The sequence below is a fragment of the Ptychodera flava genome, assembly GCF_041260155.1.
Source record: "Ptychodera flava strain L36383 chromosome 23 unlocalized genomic scaffold, AS_Pfla_20210202 Scaffold_23__1_contigs__length_28996876_pilon, whole genome shotgun sequence".
NCBI lineage: Eukaryota > Metazoa > Hemichordata > Enteropneusta > Ptychoderidae > Ptychodera > Ptychodera flava.
This window is the reverse complement of record NW_027248277.1, coordinates 9,507,335-9,520,724: the sequence shown is the minus strand read 5'-3', so window position 1 is coordinate 9,520,724 and position 13,390 is coordinate 9,507,335. Positions and strand designations below refer to the sequence as shown.

At 37.7% G+C, this 13,390-nt stretch overlaps 1 protein-coding gene across 2 annotated transcripts in view; it reads left to right on the top strand.

The window, feature by feature from the left end:
- The window catches only part of LOC139124208 (uncharacterized), an 89,636-nt gene that overhangs the window by 59,287 nt on the left and 16,959 nt on the right, over positions 1 to 13,390 (top strand). The gene's annotated exons all lie outside the window — the stretch shown is intronic.

Sequence of the window (13,390 nt, the reverse complement as noted above, 5' to 3'; positions counted from 1 at the left end):
GCATGAAATGTGTTAAGCTGCCGACCATACAGACACCGTCCATTTCATACAACGGACACGGAGTACACTCAACTAAAGGCTCGGTGTGGCATTTTTGCAAGCGGGCACTCAGTCAAAGCATCTATACTATAGGTAACTGCCATTGCCGCCAATGTCTCGTACTTGTAAGGATCCGAAGGTCAGGAAAAGTGATTTCGATCAGATGTGGCTGAAATCGTACGATTGGTTGAGACAAATATCAGATGCAAAAAAAAGTATGGTACTTTGCTTGTTCAGGTCATTGCGTATCCGAGCCGAGTTAGCCATTTTTAGATTCGTGTACGTCGACATGACGTTGAAGCCATGTGTGTCACTTCCTGTCATGCATTCGTAACTTGCATGGATTCATTCGATTGACTTTGAGAAGCAGTTGCAATTGATCAAGTTTCAAAATCCGTGACCGTTTTACAATATTAAAGGCACAATGAAATGAAATAAAAAGAAACTGCACGAGCTAAAATCACCATTCGTGTGATCATCCGAATACAGCAGCTATATACGTACGGTTCTGGTATACTGTATAGTTCAAAGGTCGCGTGTGATCAAGATCAAGAGCGCCAGCGCGCTCTACACAAATATGCATGGCAGCCTACGTCGTGCAGTTGTCGAAGTTTTGTACGTTTGCCGAACTAGGAATCAATGAAATTTCGAATCTTTTTCTTGGAAATACCTGGTATCATTTTTTTCGGGCCTCTCTTTTTATGAATTGAGTTTTAAAGTCAACGTATGTTTCTCTGCAGGCATGCTCTGCTGACTCTGCATTGTAACTTAGTGCATTATTCAGTCCCGTGTCAACTTGTCATGGACGTAAAAAAAAGTGTTCATGGCTTTACCAATCCAGCTGCAGACAAACATATAGTAACAGAGGATCACATGAAAACGTGCCACCATTTGCCACCGATTATTTCGAACACTGATTACTTCTCATGTAGCCCTACTTTTGAATTTTCGTGTTGGTATTGTGCAATATATTTACTAAATTGTGTATTGTTTGTATTAGTTCAATGTTATTTTTTCACTTTTGATGTTTTATTATTTATTTAAAGTAAATAAACATGATTTAAATGTAAAAAATTGTGTAGCTTGCCATTAATCACTGCGGAATGGAAAAAAATATTGAGAATGTCAGAAGTATATCTCATCACTGGAATGCCTTGTGAATAGCCCTGGTGATATGTAAATTATATGTAAATATTATGCAAATTAATATGCTTATTAGCCGCCCACCTTTAATTTTCATTTGTGGAGAACACTGGTAGATTGGCAACTACTGTGTATGGAGCAATGGCATGACTGTCCTGCCTAAAGATTGTCTTCCACTTCTCTACTGTATTTGATTGTTTGTTTGCTTGTTTGCTTATACATTTATATCTTCCAGGTGAAATAATTTTCTGGGGAAAAACTTCACTGCCCATGATGTTCACTACTTTGTCATCAGTTTACTATCTATCCAATGATTCTTTGTTGAAATGATTTTAAATTTTTCATCAAATTAAATAATCAATTCTAGGAATTGTTTGCATTAAACAAACACAATTGCATACACACAGACAAGATTTCATTGTACAACCATGGATGTAACTATTGTGCAAAACATGCACACAACTACAGGGTATATTCAACTGTCAAAGGGAGGCAGTCATCAGAACTCTGCTCAAAGGTTGCCAGGGACCCCTATGATTGATGTAAACACTGTATCTGGAGTACGTTGGCAATTGATAAAACTTAAAACATATTTGTTAACAATGAATATTGTAAAATTTAAATGTTGCAGCTATATTGATTTGATGCATCTTGATATTGTGTATGAAATACATTGTAAAAAATTTGCACACACACAGTTCCAACAACTGCCTCCCTTGAACTGCAAGTATGTTTAGAATGAAGAGTTGAAGACAGAAACACATTTTACTCACCTTTTCATGGATTGATTTTAGCGTTTGGACTTACTGACATTAGTGATTCACATATGTACAACTTAAACTCTTTCAATAATGCTCCCTGGCTTATAGTGTCATGACTCATACCTATACTAGTCAATTCTTTCACACGAAGTTTGAGCACCTATTTTGCCAAGCAAGCCACAAATCGGTCATTAAATGGAAAGAAATCACAAACTATCCAGAAAAAGTTTCATGTCTGGTTTATTGCAGTTTAAAAATGTGTAACACATAAGATGTCTCATGAGGTCAAGAGTTCTTAATAACAACATTTGTAAACACACCGGGTCGACTGTCATAGCATTCTTGCTCCGGGCTAGAGATGGCCATGATATCAGATAATTACATCAGTTATTGGTAGTTAATCACCTGAAAATAGACAAGATACATTTCAAATTAATCAAATCTTTATAAATATCTCCATCTCATCTCAATCTCATGCTCCATCTTGAGTGTTCGGCATGGTGCAATGCTCCCATTTTACTTGACCAGTATGATTTAAGTTCAAAATCAAGATCGACTGGGTCAGCAAATTGCTTCATTTTTCCATAAAATATTTTTCAAAACTTAAAATCTGCCAATTCTCTCACTCGGAGGGAAATAGCTTAGCATAACATAATCGTCCTCCATGTCTTTGGTGCAGAAAAGCTTTCAAAACGTCTGTCTTTGAATGCATTGTGGCCGTATTGGCGGATCTGCAGACCTGATTAAATATTCATGAAACCACCAATTTCTTCACAGAAAATTCACATAAATTACTAGAAATTTGATTGTTTGACTTGATGATGTCATTATTTTAGTCCTTATATGGTATTAAACTGGGTTCAAAGGGTATAGAATTGCCTTATGCTTGCTGAGTTTGGCAATGCATAGCTAAGTTAGGCATAACGCTTAGAACGCAACCAATTGTTTGCGCAAGGACGGTCGATGGAACATTGCAATTACAATTACAGGGCTTCCTTTCCCCATCGTTTGAACTGCAAGTATAATAGAATGAAGAGCTGAAGACAAAAACAGTTAACTAATTTTTTTTGATTAAATTTAATGTTTGGACCAAGTTCACGTACGTACAACATATGCTTTCGATAACTTGCCTTGATTTAATCATGTCTCGTAGTCATACTGTGTTAGTCAATCTGTTTTCAAAGTTGGATAACGTATTTTGACAAGCATACCAAAAGCGGTCTTTAGATAGAAAGAAACCACAAAGTATTGAGATAAAAGTTTCATGCCCAGTTTATTTCAGTTGAAAAATACAGTGTTTTCGATTGGCTTCAAACTCACAAAAAGACGGTTTCCAGTCACCTTGTGGAGATGCAACAGACACATGTCAGATGCGACGCGACGTAGGAAATATGTCAAGATGTCAACAGTAACAACACATAAATTTGTAACCGAACTAGGTTGACCGTCATATGGCTCTCTCCTTACAGGCTGGATATAAGGCCACGATACCAACAGTTTGCATGAGCTTATCTATTGTAAGTCACTTGAAAATCAACGAAATACAATTCAGTTCAACTAAAATCTTACAAATTTCTTCATCATGCACATTGAAAGATAACCTCAACTACGGGGACCAGAGCGTTCAGCATGATGGCCATGCTCTCATCCAACGCTACATTCAATCACAATCAACTTAGGTAGCAAAATTGCTCCATTTCTCCATAGAATATTCTCAAAAAAGTAGTAAAATCTACCGTTTCTATCACTCAGAGAGCAATAGCTGTACATGATATAATCGTCTTCTGTGTCTGAGTTGCAGAAAAGCTATCATAAGGTCTCTCGACTCTCGTTGAGTGCACGGCCGCGGGCCCGCTGACCTGATTAAATATTCATGTAAACCACTGACCCCCCTCTCGGAAAGTTTGCATAAATTACTGGAACTCTCTATTGTTAGGGTGGATGATGTCATTATTTTAGTCCTTATATGGTACTAAATGGGTTCAAAGGGTAAAGGAAAAGCTTTATGGCTTGCTGAGTTCGGCAATGCGTGGGCAATGCATACCTAAGCTGGACAGAACGCATAGTACGCCACCACTGTCGGGTATCGTAAACCGACATGGTGCCGTGCTGAGAGGGAGAGAGTATAGTCACATGGATTTCGTCACCTGATAGTATTGCATCGTCCACTGTAAATTTGACCAGGGTCTTTGAGTTTGAGGCCAGTTCGCCACACTTTTATTTGCGTGGCGAACAAAGAAGACATTTTATTTGCCACTCAGCGCTTTCTATCGCATTTGGCGAATGTGGCGAGCGCTAGGGCAATCCCTGTTAGGCTATAGTATAACGTTGCCATCACTTCTGTTGTGAAATATCCTGTATGTTCTGATTTGGTGCTCAATACATTTGGCTCACAGTTGAGCATAACAAAAGGGGGCCTATGACAGTTAGAAATTCATTCTTGACATCACAATAGTGAGGGTGAGATTTCCCAGAATGCAATGCTGATCACTCTCATTCAGAAACTGATTAGATTGCACATAGCTCAATAGGATAGAATGCATGTGAGGTGCAGAATTCCATAGTGCTGTGAAATCTATTTATGCCCCTGGATAAGGCTGTAAAAATTCCCAAAGACCGGGTCCCCCACTATAAACACATAAAGGAGTTTGCATATTGTCAGCTTGTTTATTCAAATTTATGTATCTGTATAAGTGGTATTAAATTTGCATTTTGGCCCTGTGATGACACAGCCAGCTTGGCATCGTTCCCAGGTCTAACACCTTGAAGATTTTACAACAACAAATCAAGGACAGCTTTGTTGCCTGGCTGTTGGCATCTCGCATGATGAGCGTCGCTGTCATCATGCTCGTTACGCCCACCCATTTTTTGGAATAATAATTCGAAGAGATACAGTACCTGGCCAATGAGATGTATTTCCAGTTTAAGTTGAAGACGCATTCCTTATCAGTCAAAAGAATTTTATAATAGGCAGGAAATTCTGTAAAATACTCAGTAGAGTCCACTCATACATGTCCAAACAAGCATCAAATTCCAAGAAGACTGTTGGAGGTGCAGTGCTCTATGAAATGTAAGTAGTTACATGCTTATTTTTATCCATTTTGTAGATTACTTTTAGCCTGTCAAGGTCAACTATGAGAAAGGGCAACTGGTAGCTTAGACACATCAGCAGAAACATAAAATGGTTCATACAAGAAGTTGTTGTCGTGACATTTCTGGGTGAGGTGATCATGATTATCTCTGTCATGTCATAACTTCTGTTCTTTACAACAGTACCGAGATTCGGCCTTTGGCCTCACACTTTGATCCCAGGCCTTAGATCCACTATCCAAGCAGCGCTGCACGCACCTGTGATTCCAAACATATCGAAATTTGCAGTGTTCACTGCCCGCAGGCCTACTTGTAAAATGCAAGAAAAAAGTGGCATCTTGCAAGAAGACTTTTGCCTAAATTAGCCAAAGTTGCAAAACCAAAATTAACACACAGCATGATCAATTTGAAGTAGCCTGGTACATAACAGCTCTGGCAATCCATGTATTTATATGATGTATAATACTTTATGACCAACATTAAAACATAGTATGATTCATTCTTAGTAGCTTGGTACATAAGGGCTCTCCTTTGTAATGTAATACTTAATGACCTCAGTAGCCCTACACAAGCATTCTATTTTTTGACACATTTGTATGCAAAATGAATAAAATTACTACAAACCAAGTGTTGCACTCTCTACAAGATGGTTCAAGGCTGTATAACCATAATGGTGATCGTTGGATTTTTTGCATGCGAAAAGCATTAAGCACTGAGATGAGGAAGCTTACATAAAAGTCAACGGGTTACAGTTGGTAATGTAACCTTTCAGACGCAGAAATCAATAAATAATAAATAAATCTATAATAATATGGTATAGAAGTTCCTTCATCTGAACCTTGAGGAAAACAGAATTTTTTTCCAGCATTTTGAACATTTGACCATCTTTGCCTCCTGTTGCCTGATAAAATAGTCCTTTTCTTGACATATCCACTATACTTGATGTCCACCCTGACTGATGTTTTCTTTCTTGATGGTGCAGAAGTTCATCATTTTAAGCAAGTCATTGAAGAATTTTTTCTGGTGACTGCAAGAAATTTCCCTGCGGTGTCATAATTTTTACTCAGCACCAACTGTTTGATCTTGAACTTGTTGTCTGTACATGCTGGTAATGGATGCTCACACAAAATTAATTAATCACGATCAGCAGACTTCATAACATGCATTGAAACATGCCCTCATGTGCATTCATGAGATCACGAGAATAGCTGAGCAAATTTTGTCGGTATTTGCCCTCTACCATTTCCATTTGAACTCAGGAGAGTTTCCCATGTTATTGAAATTTTGAGATTGTGCCAAGGACACCTGCATAAATTAGCATAAGTTAAACATGTCATCGGTTTGGCAAATGAACCCTTGGTTTGGTGTAATTGACTTTTAGGTTTTCTAGTCAAATTGGTGAGGATATTTTGGAGCCAAGGGGAAACACTGTAGCGATAAAGGCCCCTTTGGATGGCCAAATTTTAATCTTTCTTTGCTTAAACGTACCAGAAATTGAAACTCTTGGCTCTAACCCTGATTTTGAACTGTCCTGTTACAGTTTTGAGATGAGGGAAACAAATTATCCTGCAATAATAATTTCCATCATCACGTTTTAATTGTAATATATTATCACCATTAACTGTAATGGAAACAAACAATTTCATGGCTTCCTAGGATGACTGTCATATAGACCACAGTAGCCTGTATTCTGACGTGACTGGATCAATTTCAATCAATGCAGGTCAATTTATTTCACAGTAATTCAATATGTCAGCCATTTTTTGGTTCTTTAATACTTATCCTTCCAGAACCTTTACTCAGACATGACTTGACCGATTTTAATGAAACTTTGCACCAGGACATAGTACTTTGACGTTCGGAGGCACTATGGCAATTTATCTTTCAATATAATTGAATATGTCAGCCTTGTTGCCATTGCATATATTAATATTTGTTCTTTCATAGTCATTATTCAAACATGATGTGTCAGATTTCAATCAAACTTGGCACAAGGACAAATTACTGTGACATTGAGATGCACGCCAATCTGTCGTTCAATACAATTCAATGTGACAGTCAATTTGCCATTTTGGTTTTTAATATTTGACCTTCCAGAGCCATTACTTTGACACGAATAGATTGATTTTGTACAAACTTTACTCTAGGACATAGTAAGATGAAACACACCTGCACATCAACATGGTTTGCACTGCAATTGAATAAGTATGCCGAATGGCAGATTTGTTTTAAGGTAGAACGCGCCTCGGGGACAGAAATTCGGGCCTTCATATTTTATCAATTTTCTTCAGACTTATCACTTGTTGGGGCTCATTTTGAAGCTCTTGGCAAAAGAAAAGTGTTCACTGTCTTAGTTTTTTGAAATTCGAAATTTTTTTTCCCATAGAGTTAAGACAGGGATGGCGGCCATTTTGGATTTCAAATATCGAGAAATCGCAAGTTTTTTGTCTCTCTAGTACCAAAGTTTGCACGGTGACCCCTGATTTTTATTCTTGCTTTGGTAAGAGAATGGTTGAAAGTTTCACTGAGGAAAGTTTGAGCAAAAGTTTAAGTCTTTTACTTTTGAGGTGCATATTACCTTAAGATAGAACACGCCTTGTGGACACACCGTCAGGCTCTCAAATTTCTACAGTTCTTTTAGGATCTACCGCTTGTGGAGCTCATTTTAACCCTTTCACCCCCAGTTCCCTGTATACATGTCCAACTTTACCATGGAAAACAATGGATTTGGGACAAACCATGGTGGTGAAAGGGTTAAAGCTCTTGAAGAAAGAAAAACTTTTACTTTTTCGAAAATCCAAAATTTGATTTTCCCCATAGAGTTAACACAGGGATGGCGGCCAATTTAATTTCAAAAATTGCAAAATGTTGAGCAATTTGTTTCACTTGTTCCAAACTTTACACGGTGACCCCCGATTTTTATTGTCCATTTGGTAAGAGAATGATTGAAAGTTTCGTTTGAGAAAGTTTGAGCAAAAGTTGAAGTCTTTCACTTTCGAGGTGCATACTACCTTAAATTTTGTTGTTCTTGATCAAGTGCCCAGACATGCCTAGACGTAGATTTTAGTCATCTGTAATGCTTATACCTAGGAAAGTAAGTTGAGGTATCAGTCTTGATCATAATGCTTTCAGTTACTGAAGCTCACTCAAATGTTTAACGTTTGTTGTTGAACATAAGCACTTCATATCCTTTTTACATAATGGCATTTTTGTGATGTTCTAAGCCATTACGTAGACCTGCCAAGACCAATTTCATTTAACCTTGGCAAAAAAGACAAGATGCTATGATGTATAACTATAACTACATTTGGAAGGTTGTAGTGGCAAATTTCAAAATTTAAAAGTCGCGCTAGAAAAAGTCCATTTGTTGATGCTGAAATCAACAACCCGAATGCAAAACACATTTTAATAATGGATAATGAATAATGGAACTACTTAAAGATTTTCCTTTCTCTGCATTCAAACCAATGTAACAAAATGTACACAAACTTCCTGCTCTGAAATGACACTATACCCCTGCTTATTGGTCACATATTCTAATTGGCACATTATTTTGACTTCAGCTACGTCTCACCAAATAAGCTACATTATTAGTGGGGACTGTGTCATTTACAATGACTTGTTATCAATGTAATTTTGATTCCATTTTGCAAATTGTTCTTTTAACAGACATCGAGGACGTGTGTGATAAAAGGAGACAACAGGCGGCAAATGAGGATATGGTCAACTACAGCACCCTGTCCCAGGCAGCAGTTACGGATCAGGTTAACCCACCGGCTCAAGCAGAGGCTACAGGTTCGGACAACAGTGGCGGACAAACAGCACCAACACCTAATTGGCCCGTTCAAAACCCAGAGTCTGTGAATAGGCAAAGGAACTCTTGTGACAATCCGGGTGAAAACGCATCAGAAAAGTTTGAGACACTAATCCATTCAGTATCAAGCATGTCATCAGTTTTGCGTAATCTCGTAGAAAAGTTTGAACAGACAAGAAGTCATCCTCATAAACCATGTCAAGGTAGTACCACTCCAGCCAATGAACATCTGGGTACAAGCCCCCATTACCTCACTGATGAGGTTATTTTAAATGCTTACGCGAAGGCAGGGAAAAGGCGGCGATTTGCTTCACGCCTGAATAGACTTCTGTTCACTGAAAGGGAACGACTGACAAGCAATGTTAGTGGCACACGTGGCAAAAATATACTTGATGTAAGAAAAATACAGTATATACAGCATTTGTGTTTCAAATTTTATAAGTGTGCCCCAGCTGATATGCCAGCTGAATGGTCTGTGTGCCTGCAAGCCATTGACCATGCAAATCGATCATTAAAAAGCAGACAAATATTGCGTATGAGAAAGTATCATAAAAGTAGTGCATAGGGGTAAGCCTAATTCAAGCACCATGGGCCACGTGCCCACATGTCACACGCCTGGCCATTCTCATTTTGCAGTTTAAGCTAGACACAAATTTGTTTTCGTTCCAAGCTACTTTATTAATTCGTGTACACTGAAGAATCAGCATTAGCGTTTCAACTATATGCATGAAGTGGTGACCTTTGGTATGTGTGTAGTATTATAAGGGACTGGACAGAAATTATAAGGAGGAAGGGACAGTGTTTTACAAAATGACACGGCGTAAAATAGTGACCTTTCAAAAGTGTTTGCAAAACCCCCCTCCCAATTTTCATGTGCAAATCAAAGTGACCCCTTGTATACCACAGTCAACATCAATAATCTTTTATTTCAAATATAATTTCTCACTTAACCTTATTACTTTCAAATATGTTTTAGTCCCAGTGTCCATGGGAACTTAAAGATTTGGTCATGTCAATGAGTCCATGCGTCTGTTCATGCAAATTTCTCAGAGATGCCTGGGGCGATTTTTTTCCAAGTTGGTCCAAGGATAATATACTTTACCGTTCATATGCATGTCAATTTGTATCGTGATAAAACCCAATATGGTTACTGGACACTGATTTTCTTGCGATTTCTTTGATGTCCAGAGCCATTACTGAGACATGCCTAGACAAATTTCTTTTAAACTTGGCGCAAGGACAACGCAGTATGGCTTACAAAAGCACGATAAATGTCTTCATGATACAATCCAACATGGCCGCCAGGCAACTATTTTCTTGTGATTTTTTCATGTCCAGAGTCTTTAGTCAGACATGCCTTGACATCTTTTTAAAATTTGGCCCAAGGACAACACAGTATGATTTACATTTTGTGTCAAATGTCCTTATGATGCAATCCAATATATCTGCCAGGCAGCCATTTTCTTGCAATGTTTTAATTGTCCAGAGCCATTCCTAGAACACGCTTTGACAAATTTCTCTAAACTTGGCAAAAGAACAACAACATTACCACTTTACTTGAAATATAACCATTACTTGCAAGTAAGATACTTGCCTCAATTTCTATTCTGAGACTATTTCACTGCCACCATTGTCATCTTCTACAGTACCACAGTACTGTAGATTTCCCATAATTCATTATGATTTGTATCCTCGGAGATTCCTGAGTGAAGTCTACCATGTCTCCCATGTGTAGACAAATTCACAGACTATCAAAATTTTGAAAACGTACTTTTATGCACACCATTCTTCTCAATTCTCATTTTAAATCATTTGGAAAATTATGCATAATTGAGAGAGGAGATAGCATTTTTGTAAAATTTGCCACAGATTGTGTCCTAAGCCATACAGAATAATGTAATGGAAAGTAGGGAGACTAGTTGCACCGGTTTTATGAAAGAAAAGGATATTGATTTTTTGCAATGGAAGTGACAAAAGAAATTTGCATGCTAAGTTTTCTCAGAGAATGACCCCTTCAGTTCGTCATAACTTGCTGCCTAAAAGGCAAGGCATTTGTAGTACCTAAAGAATGTGACTTTTATGGTTGTTTCGTGATTATTTTGAAACTTTCACTGAAATATCTAAACGTACTTTTACTAGATATTATTTAAAAATTATTCTGATGCTGCACACTAGTGCTTACATGCAGAACTGAAAACGTTTTTAGAAAAGTAACTTTCAAGGATACAAATCAAAGAGAATTGTGGGTAATTTATTGTACTGTGAATACCTGACCTTGCCAAAACAATTCTCTCACCAACATGACACAGGCACATTCAAGCCCACCTAAAGTCAGTACACTTTGAACATAATTAAGTACTCATGAAAGATTGTATGTGATAGCGCCCTCTACAGCTATTAATGTATTTTCCATATTCTGGCACATTCAGGATATGTCACCAATTCTATTCAAAGGGAAAAGGGAAGCATTGTTTTGCCTGTTTGGCACTTCTAGACTTGGAAACTGCATTTGCAATCACTTTTGTACACTTTCCCTGGTGCACATCAGCAAATTTGTATTTTGCAGGGACAGTGTCATTGACAATGACTTGTTTCTTATGATTCTGCCTCATGATTTGAAAAAAGTTCTTTATGTGTGATGTTCACTTTTCCTCTGTATGTTAAAGTTACAATTTCCTGATGTACAAGGCATTTGTAGTAATAAAGGCACATTAGCTGTACTAATCAACGACTCCTTGTTCACTTCTTGTCAAGTAGCTTACATGTAATTGCTACGCATCACATACGACCAATCTTATAGTGAATTTTCAAAGCAGCCTGTATGGAGCCTGAATGGTCTAGTCAACGATCAAGAAAATGTGCAAAACATGTATTCGCAAACCAAATATAAAATACTCAAGATAATACTGCAGGCCCTCCCTCACTATATGGCTATTTTCAATTTGTCAAAGTGATTTCAATGACGTACACATATTGTGATATATGTCACCTGTATCGTGTCATCTGATTGGCTGAAGCCAGGGTTACTGTAAGTGCTTACAGTTTGTATCCTGGGGACCTGAATTGTGAGTGATGTATGAAAGCTATAAATCTTATCAACATAATTTTCAAGAGCGTGATGAAAATTGTCATCTGCATATCACTTTTTAAGGCCCTGTTCCTTTTACAGTTCTTAAATTTCAGTATACTGCTCTTAATTTTTAATTGAGACTTGCACAACACTGATACAACGAATCTGTCACTGTGGCAAGTAGAAAACTCAGTGCTAGCTCATGTTACCAGCTGTATTGTAGTGGTGAAAATCAAGTGGGTCAGTCCAACCACAGTCTAATTTGCAGCGGGTACTTGTGGAGTGTGAAAAATAATTGACAAGACCCATTGTAGCAGATGGGTCTTGTCAACTATTTTTCCACACTAGCTGTATTGAGTAGAACATTGCACAGTGTGATGCGTCCATTTGCATGACCTATGCCACTTGCCTTCATCTGTTCTGTGGTGTTGGTGTCGCTTGCCTTTTTGAACCCAACTCTCCTTATTATAAGCTAACATAATATGCTTTGGTAGCAAATAAAGGCCTCACAGTAGATATTAAGCAAGCTGAGATGAGCGCACTTTGTATCTCACATGGTTGCTACTGCATCTTTGCTTTTTTCTTTGTCAATGTTTGTGAAAAGAATAATCCTACCTGTTTGCTGGCTATCCTTCCATCCTTCCTCTTGTGCGATGTTCACACTTATTTCATCTCTGAGACTGCTTAAACTGCATTACAGTCACATTCCTAGCTATGGCTACAAAATGCAATTTGTAAACATACCTTACATGCTGATGTTTGACGAAGTGCATTGATTTTCGGCATTTGGTCATGAGGAAGTGGTACCAGCTGAATAGCCTATCAACTCAGGTAGGTCATTCTTTTCACAAAAATCAATTTGATAGATATTTTGAGAAAGAATGATTTCTACAGCTGTTTGCAAAGTCATACAAACAAAAGTGCTCACATAAATTTAACTCTTTCTATTTTTGTGAGATTTTAAAGTTTACCTAATATTGATTGATGTACTGTATTACCTATATAGTTCTAGTAGTCTTTGCTTATGAGAGTACATATTGTATGACTAAGAGTATACAATATTTCATATGCTCTTAAATTTAAGGTAGAACGCGCCTCGGGGACAGAAATTCGGGCTTTCAAATTTTATCAATTCTCTTCTGATCTACCACTTGTGGGGGCTCATTTTGAAGCTCTCGATGAAAGAAAAGTTTTCACCATCTTAGTTTTTCGAAAATCGAAAATTTTATTTTTCCCCATAGAGTTAACACAGGGATGGCGGCCATTTTGAATTTCAAATATCGGGAAATTTCAAGTAATTTGTCTCTCTAGTATCAAAGTTTGCACGGTGACCCCTGATTTTTATTCTTGATTTAGTAAGAGAATGGTCGAAAGTTTCATTGAGGAAAGTTTGAGCAAAAGTTTAAGTCTTTCACTTTCGAGGCGCATATTACCTTAAGCTAAATTGCATAATGAAAAAGTTATTTTCACCAA